Genomic DNA, 17,810 nt, shown 5'->3' with positions numbered 1-17,810 from the left:
TATTCATACACATATGATGTTCTGTAAAGCCCATCATGAAGGTGAGCCTACAGGGGTCAGTTTTACAAAACATTCTTACTGCTTGCTGGCATTGAATAAAAATTTTGCTGATCTCAGCTGTTTACTGCAGAAGATTATGTCAAAAGGATAGTAATATTTAAAAGTATGCCAGAAAACCATCTTCAGGGCAGCACATTGAGATAGTTTTTTAAGAGCAAAGCAGACATAACTGAGCTTTTCAGTTAACTTATCAATATGTTGGTGCCACCCCCATTTGTTGCCTATCTTGATAACATAGAAATTTCACATGGAGTATCATTCAGTGATATCCATTTATCTCCTCTCATTAAACCTTTGTCCAACATAAATATTAACAATATATGCCTTATATTTGTACAACTTAAATTCTTGTATGAACAGTAAAAGCAAAGTAAATAAATGCAGTGATACAGATAATTATTAAACTAGAAGTAAGGTAACTCGTTCAGGCACGGGACAGAGTTAAAAATAACTGACAATAGTTCTTATATTAATGGGCAGATATCATTCAACAAGCTGCCACATATTTTGAGAACTTGTGAAGCAAAGCTGTTCCACAGGGACTTAAAAGGATTCCTAGCTAGTAAACATTTGTATTCACTCAGTGAATTCTAAGCTACACATCCACTGTTACAGCATGTAATATATTTACTATATTAAGATGAACGTATGTACCACTGCTATATGTAAGTATAATTTATGTCAATTTATTGCTCAATTTGTGTATGACATTTGCAAAACCTATCAACTTGATGGCTACATTAATTTTTTAAAAAAAATTAAGACTGTTTGCTGCAGACCAGTTTTAAGCCCTTTTTCAGTACATTTGTGTCATCAGCAAACATCACAGCTCTGAATGTGTTCAAGCCCTGTATCAGAATATTTGAATCAGTAGCAGGTATCATCACTGTTAAGAGATCTCCAATATCCATGGTGACATAGGTCACAAACAAGATTGGGTTGCATTATTCCCCCAGCCCAAATTCATTTTCATTTCTGTCATATTCTATGTTAATGTGACCAACTACTTTCTGTGGCTAAGATATTCCCTATTTTCGGATTTAGGCTTGATTGTGTTTACAATTGACAGTATGTCTCCATTCATGCAAGAGAGATGCCCTTAGTACCATAACATTTTAGTTCCCCCTTTTATTATTGACATTATGATAGGTCTTTACAGGATTGTAGAAAATACATACAGTATAGTGTTCTTTGTTTAGATCCACAAGAACTGAGTTTGTCACATCACATATTGCTTCCTCTGGCAAGAATATATTTGGGGCATCAAACTGGGAAATTGTTATTTTAGTCTTTCATGAAAAGCATCTTGATTACCTTCAAGGATTACGAAGGTAATTAGAGGAACCTACAAGCTTTCAGTACTTCGGTTGAAATATCATTATTGCCATAAAAGTTACTCATATGCAGTGACAAAATGATTTTTGTTCTCTCTTAAACAGTTGATTTGTTGACGAAGAATGGAGAATGGAATGCCAGTCTAAGTAAATATAATGTAGGCTGCCTTCAGTGGTCCTTTATTTGTTGCTGTGTTTCTTTTATATAGAAGAATTCATAGAATAACAATAAAAGACCACTCAGCATTCAACAAGCATTCAAATTATCATAAAATCTACAACATTAAAAAAAAGTCAAGAATGGTGGGGTGTTTCCAAAAGCCAAATAGATGTTATTCATAACTATCAGTTTCATGTCAGTGCAGACACATCTTCAGATTTATAATGGTTATATGTTTATAATGTAGATGGAAAATTGTGGAGCCCAGCATTCAGGAAGTAATTTGCATTAAGAGTCAAACCAAGTTGGTGGGTTATCATAATAAAATAGATTACACCCAAAAAATGTTTGTAAAATTGTACAAAGCATGACTTCTGACTGAGCCTGGCCAGATAAACCCTGTAGGATATATCACAGGATTCACTAGACATCAGCATATAAAACTCATTTGAGGAAAACTTAAAACCCTGTGTAATGTGTGTATGTCTGCCTTTCTCAATTGTTATAATTGTTATGATAATTTTAATGGTTATTGAGTGTTGAGCATTTTTATTGTTACTCAGAATGTCTCTGAGCTGTGGTTGCTCTCCCTAGAAAGTTGTTTGATGAGTTAATTGACTTTACTTATGAAGAAAATGAATTTAGCATTTGTCTTTGAGTTACTCTCGTCAGGAAGTTGGATAGATTTGCCTTTCCAACCTTATTCATTTTGTGCATAATGATACTCAAAATTTCCTTTGCTTTGTTTGGGAAACTTTGTATTTTTATGCATAGTATGTGATTTTTCCTTTTTTCTGTCATGGAAAAGGATTTTGCAGTATTGATTTAAGTCTTGGTTATAACTCATGCTCTACATTTGTATTATACTGTGCAAGCCACGGTGAACTGCATGGCAGTGAGTACATCCCATTGTTTCCTTTCTTTCATTCCATTTGCATGTGGATTGCAGGAACAGTGATTGCCTAAATGCCTCTCTGCATGCTTTAAATAGCCTAATATTGTCTTTTCAGTTCATGAGAGCAATACATAGGGAGTTGTGTAATTTATTGCTAGATTCATCATTTAATGTTGGTTCTAAAAACTTTCTAAGTATATAAAACTGTGTATATAAATATATAAACTGAGTATATAAAATGAGTATATAAACTGAGTATATAAGTATATAAAACTAAGTACATAAAACTGACTTTATAATTATTTCAAGGCCGCAATTGATTCTTCAGACCAAGCATTGTCTTTGATGCCAATGAGCATGGACTGTCTTTATCAGGCTGTGTCCCTCCTAAAATGCATTTTTCTTTTTAAATGCGTCCCTATAAAATCAGAAAGAAGTTACCTTGCAATGTCTTATGTGGGAAATGTGAAGTCAAGTCCACTTAAAACATGAAGTCTGCTCTCCACTCTGGATGTTCTAATTTTTGTTCCAGAACTTCTTTTTCCTTCATAAATTCAGCAGTAGTAAGTTTTAAATCAGAAAATCACTCTGGGCATGCCCCTTGATTTATTCAATGACTTTGCATTAATATGTGAAGTCTCAATACTCTTTCTTCACATTCATTGAAAACTGTTGCAATTGACAATGGAATAATGCACAAGGCTTCAGAAATTTTACTATTCGTATCATCAATTTCTTCACGTCTGCAAATTTAGCACAAAGTACTTTTTGATGTACAAAACAATGAATCCCATCTGTCAATCATTGTAACGGTTTGTTCTCTCATTGTCAACTAAATCTTTTAATTCTGTCTGCATGGTATTGTAATGTCATTTCATAGCAAATGTGCAGTACCTGTTGCTTGTGTGAATTATGAATACTCACCCCTCTCTTCTATCATTCCATTCATTTTAAAGGATTGTGGCAGAGGGGTGCTAGACTTCCCCTTTTGTGCAAACAGCCACTGGATCTGTGAACGCCCTTCATACCACAAACAAGTAGCCAAAGTTGAACTGCACTGACAACATGATTCTGTTGAACTCAGAGAGGTCTACCAGTTTAAAAATGCTGAACTGCAATGCTAAATGAAATGTCGAGAAAGGCGAACAAAGCTGAGTAACAGGTTGGGTTTGGCCTGCCAATGGCCAGCACACACGGCACATTTGAAGTTTGGCATGCCATGGCCAGCCCTGCTCTATATACTCGTGTCCTGAACTAAAAGATTCAAGTTCCTCATTGAGATATGCCCTTTGTATTTCCATAATCAATGTTCTACAACTGCCTGATAGCCACTTATACCAGTTTCAATATGGACATATACCAATAGCTGCCTAAAGCAGATTTGCATATATTGTGCTGTGACATTTCATATCACTTTTTTTTATATGTATAAAAGAGGATGCATATCAGCTAAGTGGTAAAATCCATGCAATTTGCATGTTCATTTACTTATACTTAGTATACAGGGTGTCCCGTTTATCTTGACCACCCTAAATAACTGTTTTTCCAGATCCAACCTACAAAATGTTTCAAGCAAATGTTCTTTAGCCATCAGGGGGACATCAATCAACATGATTGCCTTCATTGTACCTTTGTTTTTTACAAAGATATCAACAGAAGTATGACTTTTTTAAAGTGCACCTTGTTATTTTTATTCAGTAATTCATTTCCTCTCCTAAAGATCTATTCAAAAATGTATCACAGTGTACCATTCACTGAAATACAATGTTATTAATTACTTAACACAACACTGATGTTGATGCTCCCAGCGCTTACTGCAGGTATTCGGGGTAATGGAACACATCCACATGCTGACATTGACAGAGGATAATGTAAACATAAGTAGAATGCACACTCATCATTCTGTCATCCATTGTCAGTTGAAGAGTTGTTTGAGTACAATTTACACCAATGAAGAAAAGGTAGAAATGCTACTCATCTATGGGGAATGTAAGTTAGCACAACAGTAATTGTAAAACTGTTTTCTCATGTACAGGTACATTTAGTGCAGTAGTTTAGCCCTTTTAAATACTGTTGTGTAGAGTAGGCATACAGTAAAGGCTGTTCTTCCTACAAACTGCATTAACATGACGTTTCTTTTTTGTTGTTGTTGAAGGTAAGCAAAATGCTATGCAGGCAGTGTAACTGTACAGAAAGTGATATCCTGACAGGAACCCACCTTCCCAATGGATGTTTTCTCGTCTTGTTGTGATGCTTCAGGAAATTGGAAATTTCAACCCATGACAATGCAATCATCATCACACTCGCACAGACAAAGCTGCCAAAGTTACTGTTCTAGCTTCCATTGCTATGAATCCACAAGTGAGCACACAACAGCTTGAACATGAGATTAGCATTCCTGAAACCTTTGTACATCATATTCCTACATGTCACCGGTTTCATCCTTACCATGTACAGCTACATCAAGAATTGCATGGGAATGATTTCCAGAATCATGTACCATTCTGTCATTGGGCACAGCAGCAAATCCTCCCCAACCTGAACTTCTTCTCCAGTGTTCTATTTACCGATGAATGTTCCTTCTCAAACAAAGGACAGATAAATACAAGAAACATGCATTATTGGTCCAGCGTCAACCCACGCTGCATCAATGGACAGTTAACATCTGGTGTGGGATGCTTGGTACTACAATTATTGGCCCTTATTTCATCAACAGTAGTCTAAACGACACAGCGTATGCCAACTTCGTCAGACAAATTCTTCCTACTCTTCTGTATGAAGTGCCGCTAAGAACCAGAATGCTTATGTGGTATCAACACAATGGATGTCCAGCACATAATGCTTTGTTTGCAGTCTTGTTCTGGACCAAAGGTATCCTGCCAGATGGATTGGTCAAGGAGGAACAGTTACTTGGCCTGCTAGGTCTACTGATTTAAATCCTCTGGACTTTTTTCTTTGCGGATGCAATAAAGACATTGTCTATCGCAATATTCCAACAACTCCAAAGGACATGTGGGAACATATCGTGCTTGCTTGTAATTCTCTTCAGCAGGCAACATTGGAAGCAATAAATAATTCTTTCATTCAATAAGTGCACAAGTGTATCGGTGTCTAGGTCCTCACGTTCAGCTCCTTTGCAAATCCAGCAAGTGGGCGAGTTTGTGATCCCGGGCTCGGTCAGTCTTGTGTTATGTAATTAATAATGTTTTGTTTCAGTGAATGCTACACTGCGATACATATTTGAATAGGTCTTTAGGAGAGGAAATGAATTACTGAATAAAAAATACAGGGTGCTATTTAAAAAAAGTCATACTGCTTTTCATATCTTTGTAAAAAACAAAGGCACAACGAGGGCAATCATGCTGATTGATGACCCCTTGATGACTAAAGAACATTTGCTTGAAACATTTTGTAAGTTGCATTTGGACAAACAGTTATTTAGGGTGGACAAGGTAAACGGGACATTCTGTATAAGTTGACCCCCTTTATTTCCTGTCTTAGAGTAAAATCACATGCGTTATATAAGCTCACTTTGAAAACTTAAGCACAAAAACTTGACATAAAATTCAAATTTGGTTTTTATGCTGATTTTATCAAAACTCATGCTTTTCAGAAATCTTGGCCACAATGTCTCAATTCGCAACAGTTCCCATTTTCTGTTATATATTTGTGTGAGAAAGTATACTTTGAGAAGTTTTGGATGCTTGTAAAGATTTTTGCAATTTACAAGCTTTTTGTATAATCTATTTCACAATAAATCAGGGTTTTGATATGCAGTTAATGTGAATAAGTAACATATCATGTCATATTAGTTCTCCCTTTTAATAGGAGTGTATATTACCTACATTTATTGTAAAATAACGCTACTGTTGAACTTTCTTATGAACAATAAACTGAAAAATGCCTTGGAGAAGTAGTAAAACTTATACCAAGTTTCTGTTGTTGTAACAGATATCTCATTTTTGGCTATAAATTAGTTAAATTCCAAAAGATTGCTGATAATATTTATAGCATATCAAACTTATAAGTTAAAAGAGAATCAGGAAGCTTAGTATAAAGTTATTTTTTTACTATCCTGAAAAATACTGCACCAGGCATAAACTGCTTACTGTTTTATAAAATATTGCACCAGGCATAATGTAGTGTTTGCTGTTCTCAGATAGGGGATGAATTGGTTACTATTCATAAGCAGCTAGAAATCTCCCTGATAACTGCCAAGCAATTGGAAGCTGCTGCAGATGGGTGCATTGGGGGAGGGCTGCTACCAAGAGTTGTGTATCAGAGGTGCCAAAGATAACTCAAGTACTATCCTTTCCTGTGGATACCATCTCTCTTGGATGAAATACAAGCCTCATCATTACCCATCATTTGACTGTGAGTGGCTTGTCAGTGTGGGGTTTAGGTATTTGCACAAGGTAGACAGGGATCAAGGAGGATTCACTGTGCTTACTAATCCCTTTTAACATGCAGGTTCAAGGTGCTGTCTTTGGCTGAAACTGAATCTGAGCCACTGGGACTAAGGTCACCTGTTTTGGGGAAACAAAAGGGTTGGAGTCCCCTAATCACTGACATTTCAAACATATAGTAAGTAATGGCACCTCTTAGGGAAATAGCAGCAAGGGTTTGAAAGGAACACCAGGTACACTCAGTGGGTATACCTGGTCACCTCATTCAGCAGGTTGAAGAGACTATTCTGGCAGTAATTAAGGGAACAGGGTGCAATCAGCTACAGCTGCATACTGGAACAAACGATGCCTGTCTCTGGTCTCTGAGGTCATACTTGTATCCCTCCAGTGGCTCACAGAGGAAGCTGAGAATACCATCCGTGCTCGTGGAGTTTCAGTGAAGCTCACAATCTGCAGCATTGTCCTCAGGACATATGTAGCTTGCTGGCTCTTAGTAAAGTGGAACGCTTGAACCAAAGACTCAGAGAGTTGTCGACTTCGTAGGATTTCACTGTAGTGTTGAGAGTCCCCCTAAATAGATCAGGTGTGCATTACACAATCAGAGGCAGCTGACCAAGTGTGAGGTGTATACAAGGTCTTTTTTAGACTAGGTGACAGTCCATCCCACCCAGATGTGAAACCCAGAAGTATCAGAGTAACATCCAAGGAAATGGCTCTCACAGATGAGAGTATCAAAATCCTAGTGATTACTGCCAAAGAATGTGCAACAAAGTGGTAGAGTTTGAAGTGCTCCTAAAAACACTGAATCTCACATAATATTAGTCCCACAAAACTGGTTAGAACCTGAAGTTCACAGTAATGAGATATTTGGGGAAAATGCAAACCTATAATAAAAAGATAAGGTAACATAAAATAGAAGCATATTTGTTGCAGAAGACAAGAAACTAAAATCCACCAAACTGAAGTTGAAGTTGCATCTGATATTGTTTGACCAAGACCCAGTAGCAAGGATGGGCAAAAAATTGTAATGGGGGGTCCTCCTGATGTAACTGAAAATTTTAGAGGAAACCTCATTTCGCTTAATGAGACTGTAATCATTGGGAGAGACTTTAATTATCCAATGTACAGTTGGGATAATTATACTCTTGTTAGCAGTGGGCATGACAAGACATCCTGTGAAACTTTAATAAATGCCTTCTCTGAAAACTACCTAAAACAGGTAGTGCAGAAGTCCACTCATGATGGAAATATATTAGTTCTAATGGCAGCAAACAGACCTGATCTCTTTGAGGAAATCTACATCAAAACTGTTATCAGTGACCATGAGATAGTTATAGCAACAGTGAATACCAAAACACAAGGGGCATCTAAAACAAGCAAAAAGATTTGTATCTTCAGTAAACTAGACACAGGAGCAATAATATCATACCACTATGAAGAACTTGAAACTTTTAGCTGAGGACAGGAGCATGAAGAGGAACTATGACTTATGTTTAAAAGAACGCTTTACCATGCCCTTAATAAATAAGTACCCAGTAGTGTAGTTCATAATTAGAGAGATCCTCCATGGTATACAGTCACTATAAAAAAAAAATAAAAAAATAAAAATAAAAAATAAAAAAAAAGCATAGGGCTATAAATGGAGAGAGACTGAATGAAACTCATTTGATTATCATAAGCGCAATGTGTGAAGCCTTCAATGACCACTGTAGCAGAATAATGTCAAATGATATTTATCAAAACCCAGAAAAATTTAGAACATATGTAAAGGCTGTCAGTGCATCAGAGTTAGTGTCCAGTCGCTCATATATGAGACTGAAACTGAAGCTGTGATCAGTGAAGCAAAAGCAGAAATCTGATGGACTTAAATTTTCCTTGATACATATGAGTCTCAACATTATCTACAATAATGATAGGAGCTGAAGAAATGAATTAAAATTTGAGCTATACCGAGGATTTGAACCCATGTCTCTCACTTAGTAGGCAGATGTGATAGCCATTACACCACTGTAACAACACAGGCAAAACCACTGCATAGAGAACCCTAGTCAAGTACCCTCCTTAACTTGAACTTCAATTCACAGTTTCAGCCTGTTTTCCTTTTCTTAAACCATCAGTATTTCCAAGGCTCTCCAGTATTAAAATAGCATCTCAGCTTTATATGTAATGGGGAAATCTTGCATATACCTCAAACTTAATGTGATCTATAGATCTGATGGAATGAAATTTTCTGTGAGACAATTAAGCAGAGGACCCAGGTTCAAGTCCTCCTGGCTTTAGCACAAATCTCAATTGATTTCTTCAGCTTCTAACATTATTTTAGATGAAGATGAGACTCATATGTCTCAACAAAAATTTCATTCTATGGGATCTATAAATCTTCTGCACTTGAGGTACAGGCTGGATTTTCCCATTACGTACAAAGCTGGGGTGCTATTCCAATACTGGAGAGCCTCAGTGATACTGATGATTTAAGAAAGGGAAGGTGTGAATTGAAGTTTGTGTTAGGTGAGGCATTGGACTAGCATGGTCTTTGCAGATGTAGAATTGTGTTTTATTCATCTCCTGACACATATTTGCAATCTATTCGGTCTGCATACAGGAGACATGTCAAAAATTTATAATACTGTAACATTCCTTTATAATATAAAAAGCTTTATGATTATGTTGAATGAATTTCTGAACTGTGGAATGGGCACCGAACTTACGTAATCATGTAGCGTGTTGTAAGTGCAAGTGGTGTCCTTACCCTGTGCTGTTGTTAGCAAAACCTTTATATGAACTGATTGGGCAGTGCAACTCTCAATACCAATAAAGAAATACAGTCACTGCAAAATACATTCAGCCCCTTAGGCACTGAATCTTCTGTCCCTGTTCAAAACTGATAACCTTGGTTCCTGTGCACATAGCAAATAAATTAAATTGTCTTACTCCTAAAGCAGCAATAGTGGAACACAATATATTCTGGTCTCTCATAAAAAATATATGAATATGCTAACTACAGGCTCAGCAGTGCGCAATGCTGACTGTAACACTTGGAGATGCACATGAAATTGTTTTCACTGGTAAATGAAAACATTCGAGAAAAAATCCAACTTCTTAGAAAAACATATGACCTGGACAGGGAGGCGGTTTTTGATTATGGTGAATTACTACCACTGAGATTTTTTAGCAAAATTATATTGCAAGTCTTTGTATTTTCATAAACAACTGACAATTGAAGTTACATTATACTCACAACTGATTCACAATCAATGAGATTTAAACAGCAAGTATTATCTAACCTCACTAATCCAACATAAATGAAAATCATCAAATTACATATAGCTCTATTAACAAATCCTAGCAACATTACAAAAGTGAAGTATCTAACTAGCCTTTTCATCAAATCATTTTATGTACATTCTGGGGTTGCTCAACAGTTACAAATTAACAGCCAACTCATGTATACTAATGTGCTGGCAAAACAAAAATCATAATTATTTAACATCTTTATCTTGCTTGCATGAAGACTTTTGCTTCCATGTTCAACAATATTGACATACCTACATTAAACTACCACTTGGTGGCTGCACACAGCACACACAAAAACTGACTACTTTCTCTCACAGACAGCTGCATACAACTGAGTGGCCAGTGCTCTCTTACTCCAACACTACAATCTCAGACCAGAAGCAGTATCTTTGGCTCCATGGTCGTACACAGTCAGCAATCTGCATTATAAAATTTATCAGAGACATACATCATTTATAATATCATAGTTCCAGTTTAGTTTACATTAACATTATTACCATATTTAGGTGCCACATACAAATGTGCCCTTGTAGACTCCTTTCAATACAGTTACAATGATTTTTATATTAATAAATAATATCACTAAAATAAATAATAACACTATCAGGATATTTCTTGGAATATGTAACACATTATATTTGGCTCAGATTTCCAGTTTGACCTGCATAAATTCATCCACTGAGTAATAACATTTCAGTGTCATTGCCTCATGTAACTTTCTCTTAAGTGGACCAAAATTCATCTGTGTTAGCATATTCCCTTTTAATTTATTACAAATTTTCATTCCCATGTATTGAGATCTCTGGGCATACAGTCTGAGGTGGTGGGTGGGAAGCATAACAGTTTCTTTGTTTCTAGTATCATGTGGATGGACAAAATAGCTTCCCTCAAATAATTTATGTCTGATGTACAAAAATATTGTAATCTCATATTTCTATAGGGATGACAGAGTTCATAATGGATGATGTGGTTCTTTATGATTTGCAGTGCACATATTTCAAATGATTTATTTCTGTATTTTTAGTATCTGCACTATGATTGGCGAGTTACCCCTAAGAACAAAATCATACCTAATGATAGATTCAAAGTAGCTTGTATATGTTACTTTTCATGTGTCCATGCCAGTTGCAGTTGATAATATTTGCATTGCAAATGCAAAGCTGCTCAGTTTGTTTGCTAGGTTTCAATGTTGCCTGCCAGCTCAATTTTCCGTATACATATAAACCTAAGAATTTGACTGAGTCAACTTCTTCTATACCTTGATTGTTATGAACAATCTTAATCTGTTCTCATTTTGACTGTTTGGTTTTAAATTGGGTCATGTGAGTCTTAGATTTGTTTAGATTCAACCCATTTAGCTTTGTTTAGATTCAACCCATTTAGCTGATGGCAAGTCTCTAAAGTACTGAGGGTACTGACCACAGATTTGGGAATTTTTTCTGAATCCTGATTTTCAACTAAGACAGAAGTATCATCTACAAACAGAACTGATTGGGAGCTGATATTTAATGGTAAGCCATTGACATAAAAGAAAAATGGAACTGAACCAACACACTGAGATAATTTTTTTTTTCTTTTTTCCATTCAGAAAAATAATATGCGCCATTTAAAGAGATGCCAACTGTTTGCTTTCTGCTTCATAGGTAGGATTTAAGCCATTGCAGAACACTGCTGCTGATGCCATACTTTTCAGGTTTGTAAATAAGTAATGCATGTTTTGCAGAATCAAACACCTTTGTGAGGTCACCAAAAATTCCTGCCATCTTATTTCTCTTGTCAAATGATGTGCTTATTTTCTCAATGAAACTGTTCACTGCAGCTGTGGTGTTTTTCTCCTGCTGTAAACCAACTCCACTGTTTAGAAAAGCAGAATATTTTGCAATGAAGTTTTGGATTTGAGCAACAGCAAGTTTTTCATATATTCATTGACTGGGGGAATTGAGATAGGATGATCATTTCCTATGATCTCTCTTGATCCCTTCTTGAAGAGTGGTTTGAGTTAAGCATATTTCAGTACCTCTGGGAAACAGCCCTCTTCAAAGCATTGATTTATTATTTGAGCTAGTGGGATTGCAATTTTACTGTGTACTGTTTTAATAACCTTGGTTAGTATTCCATTCCAACCTGCAGATTTTTTTGTTTCTTAATGTTAGAATAGCATTTTCTACTTCCCCCACAGAAACTTCTAAAAATTTTCAGAGTCTTCACTTAGACCAAAGGGATTTACTTTGTTGTGATAATCTGTAACATCTACATCAGACTTTGCTACATTTGTAAAGAATTCATTAAAGTACTCTGGTATTTGAGTTGAACTTCAATAGTTTTCCTTTCAGTGTCATTTTTTGAAATTTCTTTGTTACAGGCTTTAACACGTAACTCAGATTTAATGACTGACCTCACAGCCTTTGTCTTATTTTTATGATTTAAAATCATCCTGTTATTTGCCAGTTGTTTTGTTGCCTTGACAACTCTTTTAAATATGGTTTTATAGAGTCTAACATATTCCATGAAATCAATGTTTTTATTGTATTACTATGCTGCTACAGTGACATAATGGATCACACAAATGCCTAGTAATCAGGATGCCTGCAGTCAAGTCCTGGCTGTAGCACAAATTTTAATTAATTTCTTCAGCTTCTATCATGATTGTAAAAGCGGAAATACTCTGTTTTCAAATGTTCCTTTACAGAGAAAAAAACCATGAGTATGGCCCCAGCTTAATTCTCATACCACTGAAAAGATGAGTGAACATGAGAAACAGCTGAAGAGGTTAAAACTTAACAAAGCCCCAGGTCCCAATGGTAACCCTATCAGATTCTATATCCAATTTGCAGCTGAGTACACCACTCTGATAACTTTAATCTATCCTAGACCACTCAAATAAAAAGCTGTGCCCCCTTAGTTGGAAGAATGCACAGGTCAAACATGTCTAAATGAAGGACAGTAGAAGGGATTCACAAAATTACTGCCCAGAATTCTTGATATCTATTTGTTGTAGGATCTTATAACATATTCTGAGCCTAAACATGAAGAGTTATGGTCTCTCCCTGCCAATCAGTGTGGATTTTGAAAACATAGATCATGTGAAACCCAACTCGCACTTTTCTCACATGACATCCCGAAAGCCATAGACCAACACAGTCAGATAGATAGAGTATTTCTCGATTCACAGAAATCATTTTACTCAGTACCATGGCTATGCTTCTTATCAAAAGTGTGATCACATGCAGTGTAAGATGAAATAGGAGGGCTTATCAACAAAGACTGAGATTGAGTTCTTCTGTAGCTTTTGTGATAGTTTCCTGTCCTCTCACATCATTTGACTTACTTGGTATGCACATCCGATCTTCCTCTCCAGATAGTCGGCCATGTCGATATCCAAAAACTTCTTATCTGAAGAATAAAGCTGGTTAAGGGAATTTACCAGACTCTCTCTCTCTCTCTCTCTACTCATGAAATAAGTGGATACTTGCAGAATACTTTTAGTTTAGTCTTGGTATATTTCAACTTCCACAAAGAACAAATTCACTATTTCTCACATAAATATAAGGTCAGCAATTCAACCGATTCATCTCACTCGCATTAGACTCAATTAAATACATTTACAATAGCGTATGTTTAACAACCACATAATTTATGAACATGTCTTGCTTCTAGCAAGTCCAACCCAGGAATTACTTGAAAGTCTAATCTCTTTTCTTTATTTGTCCTAAACAATCATCACAGTCACTAAAAGCACAAAATTATATATAAACACTCCTTGTTCTTCTCTGCACATACACTGAAACTCTATGGATCGAACAGCAGGTACTTGTCATCCACCGTTCAGCCACTGTTTCCACATTTTGCTTGTGACTGTTTTTAGATCTGCACACAGAAACATGCAATGCACAGTATGTTGGATTCACTTCTCTCACACTTCTATTTAAAATATTGTCTGTTTGAGATGGAGGAAGGCCAAGTAGTTCTAGAATTTATGCAGAAATTCTCGAAGCACTACATATTCCTCCCCTCAGACTGAACATGCGATATTTTATATATGTACATTTATATCACATATAACAATAATTCATATTTCAACATTATGCCTTGTTCTTTTCATAACCATGAATACCCTTTTTTTATTATTTAGCTGTTCCTTTTTTTTTTAAATGTAAACATTTCAATCAATATTGGAGTTTGTTTTCTTATATCTAGGAATCATGAGGACTAAACCTTTAGTTTCCAATCATAAGCTCCAGGTGTTCATGACACTTGAATACTTTATTCTTTATTCTAATTCTGTGTACTATTTTTTCCTTAGTATGTACTAGTACCATTATTTATAGTAGTTTGTAGTCTGGAGGAACTCTGGGCAACTGAAAGTGTTCTTTTGAACACCTTTAAATTCACATAAAGCATAATAATGCTGGTGATATACAGAATTCAAATTTACCAGAATAACTCCTATTAAATGTGAGACTTCTGTCATGATACTGTCCTTTTCACCTAGGATCAGTACCTATACCTTACATGTGGTTGACCCTATGAGTTCACTTCCTCCTTCCATTCTGGTAGGTATGCCCCTTTATAAAACAACCCTATTCATCAGGCCACAGGTCATCCTATGTCTATGTAGGTACACCTGCCCTATATCCTTAGCACATGCCGGGTATGCACCCCCTTATCCTTTATGAGTAGGCCTGACAGTTCATTACCCTAGTACAGATCTTCATGTACACTCTGTCTTCAGGCCACTAGTGGCCCATCGGGACCATCCAACCGCTGTGTCACCCTCACTGAGGATGCGGATAGGGGGGGGCGTGTTGTCAGCACACCGCTCTCCCAGTCCTTATGATGGTTTTCTGTGACCGGAGCCGCTACTATTCGGTCGAGTAGCTCCTCAATTGGCATCATGAGGCTGAGTTCACCTCGAAAAATGGCAACAGCACATGGCGGCCCAGATGGTCACCCATCCAAGTGATGGCCACGCCCGACAGCACTTAACTTCGGTGATCGACAGGAACCAGTGGAACCACTGCGGCAAGGCCATTGCCATACATCTTCATGTACACTATAATTAAATATTTCCTGGTAAAATAAAAATCTATTTTATACTTCACTCTCACTTCTTAGCATCTTATTTAATACCCTAGAGTCCTCTACTTTTCAACTTCTATAATCTTAGTAGATACTATGTCTACACGTATTATTCAACTCATGGTAGATACTGTTTCTACCTATATCTGTGTGTGTGTGTGTGTGTGTGTGTGTGTGTGTGTGTGTGTGTGTGTGTGTGTGTGTGTGTGAGTGTGTTGGCTTTTCATGTAAATAGGCAATGTAGAACCATCATAATAAAAACAATGTGTGCATCTTTCTAGATGTACATATATCTTCTATGATGGCTATTCATGTAAATAGGCGATGTAGAACCATCATAATAAAAACAACGTGTGCATCTTTCTATATGTACATATTTTTTCTCCCCTAAAACAAAGAGAGGGTGTTCATGTGTAATGTCCATAGGGTGCAGCATTCTCATGTGGACAGATTGGTAGTAATACTGTATTTTTAGGTGCTCTTTGTGTTTCACATACCAAACAAAGGGGGTGACACGAGAGAGCAGTATGGCACAATAAAATTCTGTGTTCATTTGTACCATACAGTCATTGAAACTTACAAAAAGCTGCAGCAAGTGTATGGAGATGATACACTACCTCAGACAACACTGTTTATGTGGTTTGAGGACTTCAAAGAAGGCCAACGTGTCTGTGTTAAGCAATGTAGTCCTGGTGTTTTGGCTTCTGCTGTGACTGATGTCATCCTTAATACAGCTACTATGATTGTCCTTGAGGGTTGGCAGATAACATTAAGTAAACTCAGTGAAGTGTTGAGAATTTCATATGGCAGTGTCTTTATGACTGTGAAGGTTATCTCCATGTGAGCCATGTTTGTGCCCATTGGGTGCCACATCTGTTGACTCATGAACAAAAGTCTGTACAAATGGAAACAAGCCGTGATGTGCTGCATCTTTTTGCTTATGGGTGGATGCATTAACTCAATTGATTATCTATGGTGATGAGTTGTGGCTGCATCATTATGATCCTTATGGAAAATGGGCACAGTGTAGAAATTGCCAGGTTCTCCAATACCAAGAAGCGAAAAGTTGTTCCATCTGCAGGAAAAGTGATGGTGATCACAATTTTTGACTGACATGAAATGAGTTACCAACATGCAGTTCCCCCTCAAACTACTGTTACAGAAGCATCCTATGCATCATTATTGGCCAAACTGATGAACGATATTCCAAGAAAATTATCAAATTATCACAACTTCCTCAAACTGGACAGTGATTTCTTCGTGACAATAGCAGTGCTCAAGAAAAGCGACTCAGTTCTCAAGGAACTGAGAAAAAAATGCCCTGTACCTTGTGTTGGAGGACCAGCAGATATGCTGTAAAAGTGCATAGAGATGCTGTAAAAGTGCATGCAAATAGGAGGGGTGTACATCGAAACAGAGTAATTCACATCTGTGAAAAAAAAAAAAAAAATCAGTCTGTCTTTGTTGATCAGTCCTCATATGTGACTGGATTGAGGAGTTTTTGGTACAGAGGATGCAGCATCTTATATTGGATATGGAGTCATCAACAATTGTAGAAATTACTTCAGGCATTCCTCAGGGGAGGGAGGCATGTTGGGTACCTTGCTCTTCATATTGCAAATTGATGATCTTGCAGTCAATACTAACAGTAACCTGAGACCTTTCACAGATGATGCAGTTATCAACCCTAAACACCATCTGAATGAAGATGTACAAGCACTCAGTCAGACCTGATAAGATTTAAAAGTGTGCAATGATTGGCTGTTTGCTTTAAGTGTTCTAAAATGTAAAATTGTGCACTTCACAAAAAATTAATAAATAAAATATTATCATGTGAACATAATATTAGTGAGTCACAACTAGAATCTGTAAACTCATACGTATACGTACTTAGTTGTAACACTTTGTAGGGATATGAAAGGAATAATCACATACGCTCAGTCATGGGTGAAGCAGGGAGCAGACTTCAGTTTACTCATAGGATACTAGAGAAATGCAATCGGTCGACAGAGGAGATTGCTCACAAATCACTAATGTGACCCATCCTAGAATGTTGTCTATGTATGTGGGACTGATACCAAACAAGACTGGCAGGGGATACTGGAAGTACAAGGAGAAGGACAGCACGAATGGTCACAGGTTCGTTTGACACATGGGAGAGTGTCACTGAGATGTTGGAAGAACAGAATTGGCAGTCTCTTGGAGATAGACTGAAACTATCCCAAGATTGTCTACTAACAAAGTTTCAAGAACTGGTTTTAAATGATGACTCTAGGAATACACTGCTACCCGCCACATATCACTGCCATAGTGATCATGAGGATAAAATTTCATCAACTACAGCATGCGCAGAACCATTTAAACAATCATGTTTCCCACACTCCATACTTGAATGGAACAAGAGAAAGTCACAATAACCGGTACAGTGGGATGTTCCCTCTGCAGTGCACTTCACAACAGTTTACAGAGTATAAATGTAGATGCATATAAGATGTAGATGCCCTCAAAGTGGTCAGGTCTATTTGTTGGAGTTAGGTCTAACATATTTCCATCATGATTGGGTTCTGAACTATCTGTTCTAG

The 17,810-nt window shown here is 36.8% G+C and overlaps 1 protein-coding gene across 2 annotated transcripts in view; it reads left to right on the top strand.

Moving 5' to 3' along the window:
• The window catches only part of LOC126418869 (fatty acid synthase-like), a 431,809-nt gene that overhangs the window by 362,724 nt on the left and 51,275 nt on the right, over window positions 1–17,810 (top strand). The window lies entirely within an intron of this gene.

The sequence above is a fragment of the Schistocerca serialis genome, chromosome 9 (assembly GCF_023864345.2).
Source record: "Schistocerca serialis cubense isolate TAMUIC-IGC-003099 chromosome 9, iqSchSeri2.2, whole genome shotgun sequence".
In the NCBI taxonomy this organism is placed as follows: domain Eukaryota; kingdom Metazoa; phylum Arthropoda; class Insecta; order Orthoptera; family Acrididae; genus Schistocerca; species Schistocerca serialis.
Note: the sequence above shows the minus strand (reverse complement) of the source record. Positions and strands in the feature narration are given on the sequence as shown.